The following is an 18,648-nucleotide window of genomic DNA, read 5'->3' as shown; positions in this document are numbered from 1 at the left end:
TTCTCTCAACAGTGTCTTTCACAGAGCAGGAGTTTTTAATTTTAATAAAGTCCAAAATCAAATTTGTCTTTCATAGATCATGCTTTTGATGTTGTATCTAAAGATTTTTCATCTATATTATCTTCTAGAAGTTTTATAGTTTTGCCAGAGGTTGGGGAAGGGAAGGACAGATATGTGGAGTGGGGGGATTTTTAGGGCAATGAAACTATTCTCTGTGATTCAATAATGATGGACACATGTCATTTGTGAAAACACACAGACTATACTACACAAAGAGTGACCCCTAATGTAAACTATTGGACTTTAGATAATAATAATGTATCAGTACTGGCTCATCAATGTAACAAATGCATGACACTAATACAAGATGCAAATGCAGACCTAACAGTGAGCGGTTTGTGGAAACTTTCTATACTTTCCCATCAATTTTCCATAAGCCTAAACAGCTCAAAAATAAACTCTATTAATTTTTTAAATTACATCTACCCCCCAAAACTACTACAAAATAATCAAGTATTACAGAATGAAATTACTAGGGACACCTGGCTGGCTCAGTACGTGGAGCATGCAACCCTTGATCTCAGGGTTTTAGGCTGAAGCCCCACGTTGGGTATAGAGATTACATAAAAATAAAAAATATTTTAAAAATGAAATTAAATTCAAGTGAGGCTTTGTTTGTTCATGATTATCAGAACTCATATTTTACCAATACTATGCACAGGCAATTCTTAAAAGCCCAATCTGAAAGGATCAACTCTATCTTCATGGAATTGTTCTGTTCTCTTTAAGATATGATTAGGATTGTGGCATATGGAAATCTTCATGAAAATGATTATCTAATCCAATTCGTGCTGAAATTGGGAGCAGAGAGTTTGTTCATGAAGTATTTACTACTTCATTTGCTGTTATAAACTGTTGCCAGTGATATTTACAAAGCAAAAGCCTCACTCTAAAGCTACTTGCTGTGAAAGGTGGTAGCTGGGGCACAAGTGTTGCGGTTGGCATGCCTCAGTTGTAGGTACTGAATGGGGCACATTTGTCCATCCTCCCTCTCTGTTCCAGCACCTGGGAAAGTTTTTTTCATTCATCTTGGTAGGATATCATTTGCTTTCACTTACAAGAGCCACAAATGAATGAATGGCCATGAGAGCACAGGATGGTACTTGTTCTTAAGGGAGTCTTGAGCTTAGGTGAAGTTTTATAAAAGAAGAATTCAATTGTTAAAAACTCATCCCAGTCTGCCCAGCCTTAATTGATGGAAAGGGGTCTTCTGGTCATTAAAGACATGTGTTCTTTTTTGGGATAGATGTCAATCATCAAGCTGCTTCATGGCTTCTTTCTGATCAGCAGTTAGTTTTCCAAGAACTGTACATTGGGACAGGAATCCTTGGAGAGTGGGCCTGAGTTTTGAGGCTACTGTAGGGGTAATGCCCCTTTATAAGTTAAGGAATAGGCCAACTGGCTTAAAAATCAAGGAGTTTCTTTTAGAAAGAACCTTTCCCTAAGACCCTATCTATATTGGAAACATGAAAACCTCGAGTTCCTGGACCTATAAGATTGTGGACCACATTCTGTACTGTGGAGACCTCATCGAGGTAAGCACTGATAAAGCATCAGCCCACTGTCTCTATGCACCAGCCCACTGTCTCTATGGGTCACTGTGTGTGTCTATGGCTGTCATTTCCCCCAGGAGAGGGTATATTCTAGCTCTGCCATAGGTTTTGTATCCTGCACAGCTCCTGGCATGAGGTCTTGCAACATGGAAGACTGCTGAGTCAACATTAATCTACTGTAGCTCTGACTTCAGATTCTATCAGGGCAGTTTTTATTTCAGAAAGTAAACAGCAGAGTGGACCCAGCCTAGCACTGGCCAGCAAAGCAGTCTAAAGATATAGGCTGTTCAAAATGTGGGCAATTCCTCTGATTTTCTGGGTCTATCTTTGCTCCCAGGTCTCTTTGGATGAAATAAATTCACTTCTCCCAGGGAACTCTCAAATATACACTCCCTACTGAGGATGGATCTATCTTTCTAGAACTCATATCTTAAATCTCCCTCTTTATATCCTTCCCCTCCTTAGACTACTTCCTCCCCACCTGTAGGGATAGCAAACACAGATCTCAGTGGGGCAGATATGTGAGTTTATGTGAGGGATGGGGCCTGTTAATATGGGGACTGGTAGGAATTGTGGCAAACTGAAAGGCATTCACACTTGAAAGTTTTAAAAACTGACCTGGTCAAATCAAACGCCTGGACAGGAAGAGCAATTCAGCCACCAACGGCCAATGTGGGATGGATGTACACTGTATGGTATAAACTGCTCCACGTGAACAAAGGGCCCGTCCCAACCTCCATCAACAGCCTGTTCTTCAAGTGCAGCCACTCCTACCCCTGCCCCTACATTCTGCTTACACGACAAACTTCTATGCATATTCTCTATTACTTTGGTTTGTGCATTTTTTTTTGTTCCTCAACATTTATCAAACACCTAATATGTATCAGGCACTATAATAGGTGCTGAGGAAACAGTGGTGAACAAGTTTATGAGTTCATGGAGTTAATAGTGTAGTGAAGAGACATACATGTTAGACATATATCAGCCTGTGATAAGAGACATGAGAGAAGTACAGGGCATGATGGGAACATACACAAAGCCACAGAGAGCAGGTTTGGAAGGTTTCCCAGAGGAGCAGATATCCTCACTGGGGCTAATGATGAGTGAGGAAGCAAAGAAGAGAGTGAAAGAGAGAGGGTGGGGGTAGGGAGAGGGTTTCCTGGAAAGGGAGCAGTACTTGTAAAGATCCCTAAGGAAACGGGCACTCCATGTGGCTGGAGAGCATGGATGTTAGAAGGGTGGCACAAGATAAAGTTGGGAAGGTGAGCAAAGGTCAGATATTCCCAAGCTTTGTGCCCAAAAAAGGAGTTCAGATATTGTCCAAAGGGCAATGGGCAGCCACCAACAGTTTTTAGTCAAAGACCATTTTGACCCAAATTTGCATTTTAGAAGAATCCCACAGGCATAAGTGTGAAGTGAGCAAGCCTGGAAGTAAGGAGGATAATTACAGGGTTCTCATAATAAACCAGCCAGAGATGATCAGCCTAACCTGAGGAGCAGCAGTAGGGTAGAAAGCATGGACCAGACTTGGGAAGATGGATTGATATAACTCAGAGACTGATTACGAGGTTATGAGGAGAAAGACAATAGGAGGCATAAATGACGGACTTGGAGTACCCTGATTGCCTATTCCTCCTTTCAGCTTACTTCTCTCATTAGTCCTCATGGACTCTCTAGGCACCTTCTTGTCGGCTTCCCCCAACACTCTGTCCCACTGCTGGTGTAGCACAGCATACTGTACGATGATGAGATGTTGTATGTTCTTCTTCCTTGTTGCATTGGGCAGAGAGCCTGTATCAGTCAGGGTCAAATTAGAAGATGGACACTACACAGTAATTTTAACAGCTAAATTTTAATGGTAGAATTAATAACTGTAACAAGGGATTTGAGTGATGAGGGATTGGCTAGTAAAAAGTAAAAAGAACTCTAAAGAATATCAGCAGATATAAGGTTCACCGACTACCTCTGAGACTGAGGTAGAGAGCACCCAGGCTGAGAACCAGACCTTGTTGGAGAGGACATGGCTGCAGGTAATTGGATGGCACAGAAGTTGCTTGGTGTTGTGCCAATGGTAGTTGCTGGAAATTTGCCCTCCAAATTTGCTGGAAACCTACCTTCTGAGCTGCCATAGAAAGTCATTTCACAGAAAGGTGTCTCACTGGAGGCATCTTGCTACAAAGCCAATCAAAGGGGTTTTCAGGGAGAAACTACCAGCTCCTAGGTGCTGCTAACCACTGTTATTGCAGGAACCAAGTTCTGGAGGAGCTACATGAGCTGCAGAGCCATGGTGCTGCAAAAGCCATCTGCACTACAGGGCACTGAGGTATCCATGCATACTGCAGGAACCTGCTAGAATACACCAGAATAAAAAGGAAACCCCTTCCTCATGCAATCACTCTCCAGAAGTCCACAGCTTAGAAAGCTGAACATAGGGCAGCCCCGGTGGCACAGTGGTTTAGCGCCGCCTGCAGCCTGAGGTGTGATCCTGGAGACCCGAGATTGAGTCCCATGTCAGGCTTCCTGTAGGGGGCCTGCTTCTCCCTCTGCCTGGGTCTCTGCCTCTCTGTGTCTCTATGAATAAATAAACAAAATATTTTAAAAAAAAGAAAGAAAGCTGAACATAGTACCACCTGACAAAGGAAAAATTACTTTTAAATGGTCCAGCTCCATTTTCATACAGCAATCAATGAAGAGTGAATGTGGTACCAAGAAGCGATAAATTGGTGAATAGCACGACCCCTTCCTGTTTATTATCATAAGCTGCTGGAGCACCACAGAGGCTAGAAATCAACATGTCAAGGAAGGTTCAGAAGTGTATATTCAAGTCCTTTGCCCATTTTTAAATTGAGTTGGGGTTTTTTTTGTTGTTGTTCTTGAGTTTTATACATTCTGGATCTAAATCTCTTATCAGATACATGGTTTTCAAATATTTTCTCCCATGATATAGTTTGTTTTCTTGATACTGCCCTTTGACACACAAAAGTTTTCTTTTTAAAAAAAAATATTCATTTATTCATGAGAGACACAGAGAGAGAGGCAGAGACACAGGCAGAGGGAGAAGCAGGCTCTGTGCAGGAAGCCCAATGTGGACTCGATCCCAGATCACAAGATCACGCCCTGTGCTGGAGGCAGATGCTCAACTGCTGAGCCACCCAGGCGTCCCATACACAAAAGTTTTCAGTTTTGATGTGGTTCAACTTATCTATTTTTTTCTTTTGTTGCCTGTGCTTTTAGGGTCATATCCAAGAAATCATTGCTAAATCCAATGTCATGAACTTTTCTCCTGTGTTTGCTCCTATGAGTTTTATAAAGTCAGATCTCATGTTTAGGTCTTTGATTTACTTTAAGTTTTGTATATGATGTAAGGTAAGAGTCCAACTTCATTCTTTTGCATGTGAATATCCTGTTTACCCAGCACCATCTGTTAAAAAGCACTTTTCTCAGTTCTCTCTTCTATTCCATTGGTCCATATGTCTGCTTTTACTCCAGTACCACACCATTTTGATTACTTTGGCATTGTAGTTTGCTTTGAAATCAGGGACTGTGAGCCCTCTAAGATTTTTTTTTTTTCAAAACTGTTTTAACTATTAAGAATCCTGAGGATGGGCTTTCTCTATTTCTAAAAAAAAGTCATTGTGTTGTGATAGGGATGGCATCAAATCCATAAATCAGGGATCCCTGGGTGGCGCAGCGGTTTGGCACCTGCCTTCGGCCTAGGGCGCGATCCTGGAGACGCGGGATCGAATCCCACATCGGGCTCCCGGTGCATGGAGCCTGCTTCTCCCTCTGCCTGTGTCTCTGCCTCTCTCTCTCTCTGTGTGTGTGACTATCATAAATAAATAAAAATTTTAAAAAAAGATTTTATTTTTAGTAATCTCTACACCCAATGTGGGGCTCAAACATACCCTGAGATCAGGAGTCACATGCTCTATTGACTGAGCCAGCCAGGCACCCCATTTACATCTACTTTAAATTTTCAGCTATGTTTTTTAGTTTTCAGTGTACAAATCTTTTTCCTCCTTAATCAAATCTGTTCCTAAGTATTTTATTCTTTTTGGTGCTATTATAAATGGAATTTTCTTAATTTCCTTTTCAGGTTGTTCATTTTGATGAAAAATGTGACTGATGTTTCAATGTTGATTTCTATTTTGTAATTTTGCTGTATTTTTTTAGTTATAGAGGTTTTTTGTGTGTATGTGTGGACTCTTTAGACTTTTCTACATATGAGATCATGTTATCTGCAAACAAGGATAATTTTACTGCTTTCTTTCCAATATATATGCCTTTTATTTATTTTTCTTGTCTTTTTCTTGTTCTGTCTAGAACTTCCAATACTGTATTGAATAGAAGTGGTAAAAGAAGGTATCCTTGTCTTGTTCATGATCTTAGGGGGAAATTTTTCTTTCACCATTGAGTGTGATGTTAGTTGTGGGGTTTTCACATATGAGATTTTTTACATTGAAAAGGTTTCTTTCTATTCCTAGCTTGTCAAGTCTTTTATCATGAAAGGGTGATAAATCTTCACAAATGTTTTTTCTGCATCAGTTGAAATGATCATATAGTTTATTTTTTTCTTTTCTATTAATATGGTGTATTACATTAATTTTATTATTTTGCACTAAAGTATAACTGGTATATTACATTATGTTAGTTTAGGTATAAAACACACTTTGATATTTGTATACAGTGTGAAATGATCACCACAGGGATCCCTGGGTGGTGCAGCGATTTGGCACCTGCCTTTGGCCCAGGGCGCGATCCTGGAGACCCGGGATCGAATCCCACATCAGGCTCCCAGTGCATGGAGCCTGCTTCTCCCTCCGCCTGTGTCTCTGCCTCTCTCTCTCTCTCTCTCTGTGACTATCATAAATAAATAAAAATTAAAAAAAAAAGAAATGATCACCACAATAAATCCAGTTAACATCCATCATTATACATGATTACAAAAAAATTTTTTCTTGCGATGAGAACTTTTAAGATCTACTCTTAGCAATTTTCAAATATGCAACACAGTATTATTAACCATTATAGAGGTTACATTTTCATGACATTTATTTTACAACTAGAAGTTTATTTATTTTCTTATATTGAACCATCCTTGCATTCCAGGAACAAATTCCACTTGGTCTTGGTCTATGATTCTATTAATATACTGCTAAATTTTTTTGCTTAGGGTTTTTGCAGCAATGTTCATAAAAGATAATGGCTTATAGTTTTCTAGTGGTATCTATCTGGCCATTGTATGAGGGTAATGCTGACTTTATAGAATGAAGTAGGAATGTTCCTTCCTTTTCAGTTTTTTGGAAGACTATGAGAAGGACTGGTGTTGATCCTTCTTAAAGTTAGTAGAATTCACCAGTGAACCCATCTGATCAAGGGCTTTTCCTTTGGGGACGTGTTTGATTACTAATTGAATCTTCTTACCAGTTATGAATAGCTTTTTTGTTTCTTCATGATTCAGTCTTCGCAGGTATGTGTTTCTAGAGATTTGTCCATTTCATCTTGGTTATCCAATTTGCTGGTGTAAAAGTGTTCATAGTACTCTCATTGTTTTTAAAATTTCTTTCAGATTGGTAAAATGTCTCCACTCTCATTTCCATTTTTTTAGTTTGAGTCCTCTTTTTTTTTCTTAGTCAATCTAGCTAAATGTTTGTCAACTTTTTATCTTTTCCCAAGAATCAACTTTTGGTTTTGCTTATTTCCTCTATAATTTTTCTTTTCTTTTTTTTTAAGATTTTATTTATTTATTCATGAGACACACACAGAGAGAGAGAGAGAGAGAGAGAGAGAGAGAGGCAGAGACACAGGCAGAGGGAGAAGCAGGCTCCATGCAGGAAGCCCAATGTGGGACTTGATCCTGGGCCTCCAGGATCATGTCCCAGGCTGAAGGCGGCACTGAACCACTGAGCCACCTGGGCTGCTCTCCTCTATCATTTTTCTATTCTCTTTTATATTTATCTCTACTCTAATCTCTAACATTTCCTTCCTTTTTCTAGCTTTGGGTATAATTTGTTTTTCTTTTTCTGGTTCTTTACAGTGTAAAGTTAGGTTGTTGATTTGAGTTCCTTCTTTTGTCATGTATATACTTACAGCAATAAATTTCCTCCCTGGCACTACTTTTCTGCATCCCTTAAGTTTTGGTATATTGTCATTCTGTTTTCGTTTCTTCAAGGTGTTTTCTAAAGATTTTTTTATTTTTTTTTATTTTTTTATTTTTTTTATTTTTTAAAGATTTTTTTAAAGTTTTTGTTTATTTATGATAGTCACACACAGAGAGAGAAAAAGAGAGAGAGAGGCAGAGACACAGGGAGAGGGAGAAGCAGGCTCCATGCACCGGGAGCCTGACGTGGGATTCGATCCCGGGTCTCCAGGATCGCACCCTGGGCCAAAGGCAGGCGCCAAACCGCTGCGCCACCCAGGGATCCCTTCAAGGTGTTTTCTAATTTTCCTTGTAATTTTTTTTCTTTGGTCCATCAGTTGTTTAAAAGTGTGTAGTTAAATTAAACATATTTGTAGATTTTCCTGTCTTCCTTCTGTTTCTGATCTCTAGCATCATTACACTGTAATCAGAAAATAAATTATTTATGATTTCAATTAAGACTTGTTTTGTGGCCTAACTTATGGTCTATCCTGGAGAATGTTCCATGAGTATTTGAGAAAAATGTGTATCCTGATGTTGTTGGTTCAACTTTTCTATATATGTCTGTTAGGCTTAATTGGTTTATATTATTGTTCAAGTCTCTTTTTTTAAAAATTAGACTCTGCACCTACTGTGGAATCCAATGCAGAGCTTGAACTCACAACCCTGAGATCAAGACCTGAGCAGAGATCAAGAGTTAAATCCTTAACCAGCTGAGGCACCCCAAGTCATCTATTTTCTTATTGATCTTTTTTCTGGTTGTTCTATTATTGTAAGTGGGAATTGATGTGTCTAACTATTATTGTAGAGCTGTTAATCTCTCCTTCAATTCTATCAATATTTGTTTCATGTATACTTTGGATCTCTAGTAATTTGTACATGTGTGTTTACAATTTTGTATCTTCTTGTGAATTTATCCTTTTGTCAATATAAACATCTTTCTTTGTCACTTGCAATAATTATCGACTTAAAGTCTATTTTGTTTAATATTAGTATAGCTACCCTAGCTCTCTTCTGGTTACCATTTATATGACATATCTTTTCCCATCCTTTCATTTTCAACCTATTTGTGTCCTTAAATATAAAATGAATATTTTATGGTGAAAATTAACAAGACAGGAAACAACAAATGTTGGAGAGTATGTGGAGAAAGGGGAACCCTCTTACACTGTTGGTGGGAATGTGAACTGGTGCAGCCACTCTGGAAAACTGCGTGGAGGTTCCTCAAAGAGTTAAAAATAGACCTGCCCTACGACCCAGCAATTGCACTGTTGGGGATTTACCCCAAAGATACAGATGCAATGAAACGCCGGGACACCTGCACCCCAATGTTTATAGCAGCAATGTCCACAATAGCCAAACTGTGGTAGGAGCTTCGGTGTCCATTGAAAGATGAATGGATAAAGATGTGGTTTATGTATACAAGGGAATATTACTCAGCTATCAGAAAGGACGAATACCCACCATTTGCTTTGACGTGGATGGAACTGGAGGGTATTATGCTGAGTGAAGTAAGTCAATCGGAGAAGGACAAACATTATATGGTCTCATTCATTTGGGGAATATAAAAAATAGTGAAAGGGAATAAAGGGGAAAGGAGAGAAAATGAGTGGGAAATACCAGAGAGGGTGACAGAACATGAGAGACACCTAACTCTGGGAAACAAATAAGGGGTGGTGGAAGGGGAGGTGGGCAAGGGGTTGGGGTAACTGGGTGACAGGAACTGAGGGGGGCACTTGATGGGATGATTGCTGGGTGTTATACTATATGTTGGCAAATCAAACTCCAATTAAAAAATATATACAGGGATCCCTGGGTGGCGCAGCGGTTTGGCGCCTGCCTTTGGCCCAGGGCGCGATCCAGGTCTCCGGGATCGAATCCCACGTCGGGCTCCCGGTGCATGGAGCCTGCTTCTCCCTCTGCCTGTGTCTCTGCCTCTCTCTCTCTCTCTGTGTGACTATCAAAAATAAATAAAAAAAATTAAAAAAAATAAAAAATAAAAAACATATACAAAAATAAATAAAATGAGTATCTTGGAATGCCTGAGCGGCTCAGTCTGTTAAGCATCTGCCTTCAGCTCTGGTCATGATTGCAGATTCCTGGGATCAAGGCCCACATTGGGCTCCCTACTCAGCAAGGGAGCCTGCTTCTCCTTCTCCCTCTGCCTGCTGCTCTCCCTGCTTGTGCTTTCTTTCTCTCAAATAAGTAAATAAAATCTTTAAAAACTAGAAAAATAAAATGAATATCTTGGGAGGCATCTGGGTGGTGCAGCTAGTTAAATGTCTGACTCCTAATTTTGGCTCAGGTTATGATCTCAGGGCTGTGAGACTGAGCCCCATATTGGGTTCCATGCTGGGCACGGAGATTGCTTTAAGATTCTCTCTTTCTCGGGCAGCCCGGGTGGCTCAGCGGTTTAGTGCTGCCTTCGGCCCAGGGCATGATCCTGGAGACCTGGGATGGAGTCCCATGTCCAGCTCCCTGCCTGGAGCCGGCTTCTCCCTCTGCCTGTGTCTCTGCCTCTCTTTCTCATAAATCAATAAATAAAGATCTTTAAAAAAAATCCTTAAAAAAAAAAGATTCTCTCTCTCCCTCTGCCCCTCCCACCCCTGCTTTTGCTCTTTCTTTTCTTTTTTAAGATTTTATTTACTTACTTTAGAGAGAAAGTGCAGGGGTAGGGGAGAGAGAGAGAATCTCAAGCAGACTCCAGGCTGAGCAGGGAGTTCCATGTCAGGCTCAATCCCATGACCCTGAGATCATGACTCAAGCTGAAACCAAGACTTAGATGTCACCCAGATGTCCCACCTCTAAATAAATAAATAAATATTTTAAAATGAGTATTTTGGGCTTTTCCTCCCGCTCCCTGCCTCCCCAACCTCCTCCACCCCATCACCGACCCTGTACCCCTGTGCTGCTCTGGTAGCATTGTGCTGGCTCAGAGCTCTGGCTCCTACTACACTAGCTCTGCTGTTATCTCTATCCAGCCGCAGTCACAATCATCTACCCAACATCTACAAGATCTGGGAGATCACAGACAGGCTATGCCTGGAGTGGAGCAGTCAGTAGGAAAGAGGGTAACATTGATGACTGGTTCATTGGTAGAAATGCCTCTGCTGAAGGCCCCAAGGGTGAAGGTACCAAAAGCACAGTAATCACTGGCATTGATATTGTCATGAACCTTCACTTGCAAGAAACCAGCTTCATAAAAGAAGCCTATAAGAAATACATAAAAGATGGGATGTTGGGCAGCCCCAGTGGCATAGTGGTTTAGCGCTGCCTGCAGCCCAGGGTGTGATCCTGGAGACCCAGGATCGAGTCCCACATCGGGCTCCCTACGTGGAGCCTGCTTCTTCCTCTGCCTGTGTCTCTGCCTCTCTCTCTATCTCTGTGTCGCTCATGAATAAATAAATAAATAAATAATATCTTAAAAAAAAAAAAAAGATGGGATGCCTGGGTGCCTCAGGGGTTGGGAGTCTGCCTTCGGCTCAGGGTGTGGTCCTGGGGTCCTGGGATCGATGGAGTCCCACATCCGGCTTCCTGCATGGAGCCTGCTTCTCCTTCTCCCTGTGTCTCTTTCTCTCTCTCTGTGTCTCTCATGGATAAATAAATAGAATGTTTTTTTAAAAAAAGAAATACATAAAAGGGCTCAGTTGGTTGAGCATCTGCCTTCGGCTCAAGTCATGACATCCGAGTCGTGGGACTGAACCCTAAGTCAGGCTCCCTGCTCATCGGGGAGTATGATTCTCCTTCTACCTCTGCCCCTCCCCTCTGTTCGTGCTCTCTCTCTCAAATAAAAAATATCTTTTAAAAAAGTAGTATATAAAAGATTACATGATGTCAATCAAAGGCAAATTTGAAGAACAGAGGCCAAAAAGACTAAAAAATGTTATGACAGGGGCTGCAGAACAAATCAAGCACATCTTTGCTAATTTTAAAAACTACCAGTTCTTTATTGGTGAAACATGAATTCAAATGGTATGGTTGATCTGCTGGACTACTATGAAGATGCTGTGACCCCATATATGATTTTCTATAAGAATGGCTTAGAAATGGAAAAATGTCAACAAATTTGGCTATTGGTTTGGATGTGTCACCTACTGTCATAACTGGCTGCTGCTCTTCATCTATACTACACCAGGACTGAGACAAATAGAACAATGTCATCTTAAACTTTTCATTAATTTGACTTTGATTTTTTTGGAGGAGGCATTGTTTTCAAGAGAAAAAAAAGTCATATAGGTTGTCTAAAAATAAAGTGCATTTAAACTCAAAATAAAATGAGTGTCTTGGGGTGCCTGGCTGGCTCAGTCAGTGGAGCATGTGATTCTTGATCTTAGGGCCCTGAGTTGAAGCCCCACATTGGGCATAGAGGTTACTTTAAGTACATGCATACATACAGGACAAATGGATGTTCACTGAGGAAACCAAAAATAAATAAAAAATAAAAAATAAAACGAGTATCTTATGGACAGGATATAGTTGGCTTATTTAAAATATCTATTCTTGGGACGCCTGGGTTGCTCAGTGGTTTAGCATCCGCCTTTGGCTCAGGTCATGATCCCAGGGTCCCGGATCAAGTCCCGCATTGGGCTCCCCATAGGGAACCTGCTTCTCCCTCTGCCTGTGTCTCTGCCCCTCTGTGTGTCTCTCTCATGAATAAATACATAAAATCTTTTTAAAAACTCTATTCTTGGGGCGCCTGGGTGACTCAGTCTGCCTTCAGTTTGGATCATGATCTCAGGGTCCTGGGACCAGGCCCCATATCAGGCTCCCTGCTCAGCGGGGAGCCTGCTTCTCCCCCTGCTTGACACTCCCCCTGCCTGTTCCCTCTCTCTCCCTCTCTCTCATTTGTCAAATAAATAAAGTATTTTAAAAACATCTATTCTAGCCATGCCTAGGTGGCTCAACCAGTTAAGCATCTGCCTTCCACTGGGGTCATATGACCCCCAGTTGGGCTCACCACTCAGCAGGAAATGTGCTTCTCTCTCTCCCTCTGTGTGCTGGCTTGCTCACTCGCTCTCTCTCTCAAATAAATAAATAAATAAATAAATAAATAAATCTTTAAAAAGTAAAAGTAAAAAAATTTAAAAATCTTTTCTACCAATCTTTGTATTAAAAAAAAGATTTTAGGGATCCCTGGGTGGCGCAGCGGTTTGGCGCCTGCCTTTGGCCCAGGGCGCGATCCTGGAGACCCGGGATCGAGTCCCACGTCGGGCTCCCGGTGCATGGAGCCTGCTTCTCCCTCTGCCTGTGTCTCTGCCTCTCTCTCTCTCTCTCTCTGTGACTATCATAAATAAATAAAAATTAAAAAAAAAATAAAAATAAAAATAAAAAAAAGATTTTAGGGGATCCCTGGGTGGCTCAGTGGTTTAGTGCCGCCTTCAGCCCAGGGTGTGATCCTGGAGACCCGGGATCGAGTCCCATGTGGGGCTCCCTGCATGGAGCCTGCTTCTCCCTCTGCTTGTGTCTCTGCCTCTCTGTGTGTGTGTGTCTCTCGTGAATAAATAAATAAAATCTTTATTTTAATTTTAATTTTTTATTTATTTTTAAAATATTTTATTTATTCTTTTATTTTTTTATTTATTTTAAAAAGATTCTATTTATTTATTCATGAGAGAGAGAGAGAGAGGCAGAGACACAGGCAGAGGGAGAAGTAGGCTCCATGCAGGGAGCCCCACATGGGACTTGATCCCGGGTCTCCAGGATCACACCCTGGGCTGAAGGCGGCGCTAAACCACTGAGCCACCCAGGCTGCCCCAATCCTTATATTTTGATTAGATAGTTTTATCCTTCTATGTTTAAAGCAATTGCTGAAAGGGAAACACTTATTTTTACCATTTTGTTATTTGTTTTAATACGTATCACACAAAATTTTATGTATTATAGCTTTTTTCATTCCTCATCTCCTTTGTTATGGCTTTCCGTTATGTTTAATTTTTTGTAGTGACACTTTTGATTCCCTTCTCTTTTCCTTTTGTATTCTATAAATATTTTCTTTGTGGTTACCATGAGGATTGCATATCATAAAATTGTAACAATCTATTTCAAATTGATACTATCTTGACTTCAATCACACATATAGGCTTCTTTTATGAAGCTGGTTTCTTGCAAGTGATGGTTCATAACAATTAAAAACTGCACTTGATACAACTAACGCTATTTGTTATTAATATCACAAATTACATCTTTATGTATTGGATACCCATTGACATAGATTTATAATTATCCCCATGCATGTCTCTTAAATCTTGTAGAATATAAAAAGTAGAGTTACAAATAAAAATTATAGTAACACTGGCTTTCATATTTGCCCATGTATTTACCATTTACAGAGAACTTTAAATCTTTATATGGCTAAAAGTTAGTCTAGAATCCTTTCATTGTAACCTAGAGGGCTCTGCAGCATTTATTGGAAGACAGATCCAATAAATGGTAATGACCTCCCTTAGCTTTTATTCATCTGGGAATGTCTTATTTTTTCCCTCATTTTTACTGGATATAGAGTTCTCAGTTGACAGATTTTGTTAGTTTGTTTTAAAGCACTTTAAGTACATAATTCCACTCACTTCGGGCCTCCAAAGTTCTTGCCAAGAAATTGGCTGCAAATTTTGTTAAGATTCTATTTTTAAGTAATCTCTGCACACGTTGTGAGGCTCCAACCCACAACACTGAGATCAAGAGTCTCATGTTCTACCAACTGAGCCAGTTACGTGCCCCAGCTGCAAACTTTATTGAGGATCTCTTGTACATGATGAATCACTTTTCTCTTGCTGCTTTCAAGATTCTTGGTCTTTTCTTTTCATAGTTTGATTATAATGTGTTTTGGTGTTGTCTCTTTGGGTTTAATCCTATTTGGAGTCATTGAGATTGTTGGACTTGTAGGTCCATGTATTTTCTCAAATTTTTGAAGTTCTTAGTCATTAATTCTTCAAATAATCTCTGCCTCTTTCTTCCTCATTTCTCCTTCTAGAACTCCCATAATGCATATGAGTCCATTTGATGATGCCCACATGTTCCTTCAGCTCTGTTCACATTTCACTTTTCACCTCAGGATAATAATTTCATATGTCCTATCTTCAAGTTCACTGATTCTTTGCCTGCTCAAGATCTGCTGTTGAGCTCCTCTATTTTTAAATCTACTTATTTTTTAGCTCAAAAAATTTTTAGTTCCTTTTTGTAATTCCTTTTTGTTGATATTCTCATTTTGTGCACATATAATATTCATGATTTCCTATAGCTTTTTGTGTTTTTATTTAGCTCTTTCAGGGTACTTAAAGATAGTTAAAAAAAAAAAAAAGGTCTTTGTCTAGTAAGTCTGATGCCTGTCCTTTTTCAGGGATGGTTCCTGTCAATTTATTTTTTTCCTTTAAATGGATCATGTTTTCCTGTTTCTTTGTATGTTTTGTAATTTTGTTGATGTTGTTGAAAATTAGGCATTTGAAAGAATCCATCTCTCCTAGTCTTTGCAGACTGGCATCACACTCAAGCAACCCTTCTCTAATTATTCGGCTCTTCTCTAGACCTTGAGATCAGCTCAAGGTGAAAGCTCAAGGTATTTTCATGTCCCTTTGAGTATGTGTCTTCCCTCAACTTGTGTGGCTTTACTAATTCCCCTGTATACATGGCTACTTTTGAAAGTCTTAATTTTCCAGAGTCTCATCCAGCTTCTCATGGCTCTAGATAATCTGTTGTACATCTCCACCTGTAACGTCTTCCCTCAGGCATCTGTGGGTCTGTAATCCCTCTGCAGCTTTCTTGAGCAGTGCTTACCACTTTTCTTTTTTTTTCTTTTTTCAATTTACCACTTTTCTATCTGAGCTTTGGGTTAGACAAAGCAGATACAAATTCTTCAGCCCCCAGGCAGATCAAATGTTACAAGTAAGTTCTGTTCTGCTAGCTCGGGTTTCAAAGGAAGGAATTGTGGACTGGGCTGCTGCCTCTTTCAGGCCAATATTATTGCTATGCCATGAAAGCTGTGGGGCGAGACTGAGTAAAAGCAGTACAAAATGTTCAATGTTTTTGAATGTGGCTTTTTACTGATTGGATATTTATGTTGTTTGCCAGAATTCCTATAAGGATTTTTTTTTTTTTTTTTTTTTTTTTTTTGCTTGTTTGTTTGAATGTCTTCTATGGGAACAAGAGTTTGGAGCTTCCTAGTCTACTATCTTGCTCATGTCACTTTTGGTGTCCTAATTTTGCCCTTTGCTCCAATACCACCTCCTCAAAATGAACTTCTTTGTTTTTCAAGGTTTATTTATTTATTCATGAGAGACAGAGAGAGAGAGAGAGGAAAAGGCACAGGCAGAGGGAGAAGCAGGCTCCATGCAGGGAGCCCCACGTGGGACTTGATCCTGGATTTCCAGGATCACGCCCTGCGCTGAAGGTGGCGCTAAATCGCTAAGCCACCCAGGCTGCCCATTTCTTTGTCTAAAATATCACATTCATAACATTTTCACCCTTCATATATCTTAATTGCATTTATCACTGAGAGAGCATATACTACATATTTTTTTATTGTCTGCCTCTTCTAGCATATAAAATTCATAAGAGCAGGGACTTTATCCTGAAAGTCTAAAACAATATCCGGTATATGGTAGATGTTTAGTAAATATATGCCAAATGAATTAATGAGGTTTAAATTATTTAAATTTTCCTCATTTTCATTAACAGTTTTTAAAGGATTTAGTTGTTTGTACATACATATATGTATTTATTTAACAGGCATTTCTTTTATACCTACTGTGAACAGGAAATGGAGGTATGGGCAAAGGTGTTTCTAATCTTACAGGGGAGCTAGACAAATACAAAAATAATGCAAATGCATGAATAAATGAGGAAGAGAAAGAGGTGTTGAATATAAGCCATAGTCAGCTCTGAGTTTGCGAATGAGTGTCACAAGTCTCATCAGAGGGATATCAGAGACAAGAGCAACCTCTGCTATGGCCCAAAGGCAGACACAGGGAGTCACTCCACCATAGGCCTTGGGCAGGCCATATGACCTGGCTGAATCTCTATTTCTCTTTCTGCTACCTTATGAGGTGGTTGCAATAATTCATTAGAATGTAATGAGATAGGGACGCCTGGGTGGCTCAGTGGTTGAGCATCTGCCTTCGGCTCAACATGTGATCCTGTGGTTCCGGGATCAAGTCCTGCTCCCAGCTCCCTGCAGGGAGCCTGCTTCTCCCTCTGCCTGTGTCTCTTCCTCTTTCTCTCTCTCTCTCTCTCTGTGTGTGTGTCATGAATAAATAAAATCTTTAAAGTAAATAAATAAAATCTTATTGCAATGATATCAGAATTCATTCAGAGCTCTGAGGCAAGATAGCAAAGACAGATCGTAGCACCTGCTTTTAAACATCATCTCAGAAGCTAGAATTGTTTAGCAATCTGTGAACTGACAAGTAAGGGGTTTATATAAAGGGGCATAGTAAAATGGAAGAAACTATTATCTAAGGGTCAGAAAATCTCATTCTTAGTCTGGCTCTGCTTTTTATTAGTTATACAATCTCCAGGAAGTTGTTAAACTGTTTTGTCATCTGGAAAATTGGGACAGTAATATTTCACCAGGTTCTTATAAAGATCAAGAAACATAATATATGGCTTTGATTGTTGCATCTAAATCCATTCCCTACACTAGAAAGATCAATGACTCCTTGGAAGAAATGGCTGATTCCAGGTCTGTGGCATACAATGTATAAGATGAGCCTGGATGGACACTGTGGTTCACCAGAAAACAAGACTACTAGGTTAATGCCAATAGAATGTAGGAATCACATGAAGGAGCTCCCACTGGCCAAAGACTGAACAATTTGAGTATTAAAAAAGAATAAAAATGGGGACGCCTGGGTGGCTCAGTGGTTGAGCATCCGCCTTTGGCTCAGGGCGTGATCCTGGGTTCTGGGATCGAGTCCCACATTGGGCTCCATGCATGGACCCTGCTTTTCCCTCTACCTAAGTATCTCTCTCTCTCTCTCTCTCTTTGTGTCTCTTATGAATAAATAAATACATAAAATCTTTAAAGAAAATAAAGAATAGTCCCACACGGGCTCCCTCCATGGAGCCTGTTTCTCTTTCTGCCTATGTCTCTGCCTCTCTCTGTGTCTCTCATGAATAAAGGAAATCTTAAAAAAATAAAAATAATAAATAATAAAAAAGAATGAAATTGATTGAACACATTGTTTTTTTTTAAAAGATCCATGAGTTTATAATGATTCTCAAGAATCTACTTAAGAAAAAAAGTAGAGTCTATTAGAACCTGAAAACTCATTTTTTCCATTTTTTTTTTTTTAGGTTTTATTTATTTATTCATGAGAGGCAGACATAGAGCGTGATGCAGGCTCCTTACAGGAGCCCGATATGAGACTCAATTCCTGGGCCTGGGATCACACCCTAAGCTGAAGACAGATGTTCAACCACTAAGCCACCCAGGCATCCCTGAAAACTCATCTTTTTTTTTTTTTTTAAGATTTTATTTATTCATGAGAGACAGAGAGAGAGGCAGAGACATAAGCAGAGGGAGAAACAGGCTCCACGCAGGGAGCCTGATGTGGGACTTGATCCCACATCTCCAGGATCACGCCCTGGGCTGAAGTTGGAACTAAACCGTTGAGCCACCTGGGCTGCCTGAAAACTCATCTTTAAAAGGCAATTAGGGGCACCTGGCTGGCTCAGTTGGAAGAGCATGTGACTCTTGATCTCTGAGTCATGGGTTCAAGCCCCACATTAGGTGTATAGATTACTTAAATAAAGAAACTTAAAAAAATAAAAGGGAATTAAATATTTTTAGCCTTTCTTGTCAAAATGTATTTCAGAGTAACCAAATGGCCTGGGAATGATTGAATTAAAAAATTACATTTCAGGGATCCCTGGGTGGCGCAGTGGTTTGGCGCCTGCCTTTGGCCC

At 40.0% G+C, this 18,648-nt stretch overlaps 1 pseudogene; it reads left to right on the top strand.

Annotated features, from left to right (window-relative positions):
• The first annotated feature begins 1,526 nt into the window (after positions 1 to 1,526).
• LOC121487049 lies at positions 1,527 to 12,227 on the top strand (annotated as a pseudogene).
• The last annotated feature ends 6,421 nt before the right edge of the window (positions 12,228 to 18,648 follow it).

This window comes from Vulpes lagopus, chromosome 3, assembly GCF_018345385.1.
Source record: "Vulpes lagopus strain Blue_001 chromosome 3, ASM1834538v1, whole genome shotgun sequence".
In the NCBI taxonomy this organism is placed as follows: Eukaryota; Metazoa; Chordata; class Mammalia; order Carnivora; family Canidae; genus Vulpes; species Vulpes lagopus.
The sequence above is the reverse complement of the archived record's forward strand: the minus strand, read 5'-3'. Positions and strand labels throughout refer to the sequence as shown.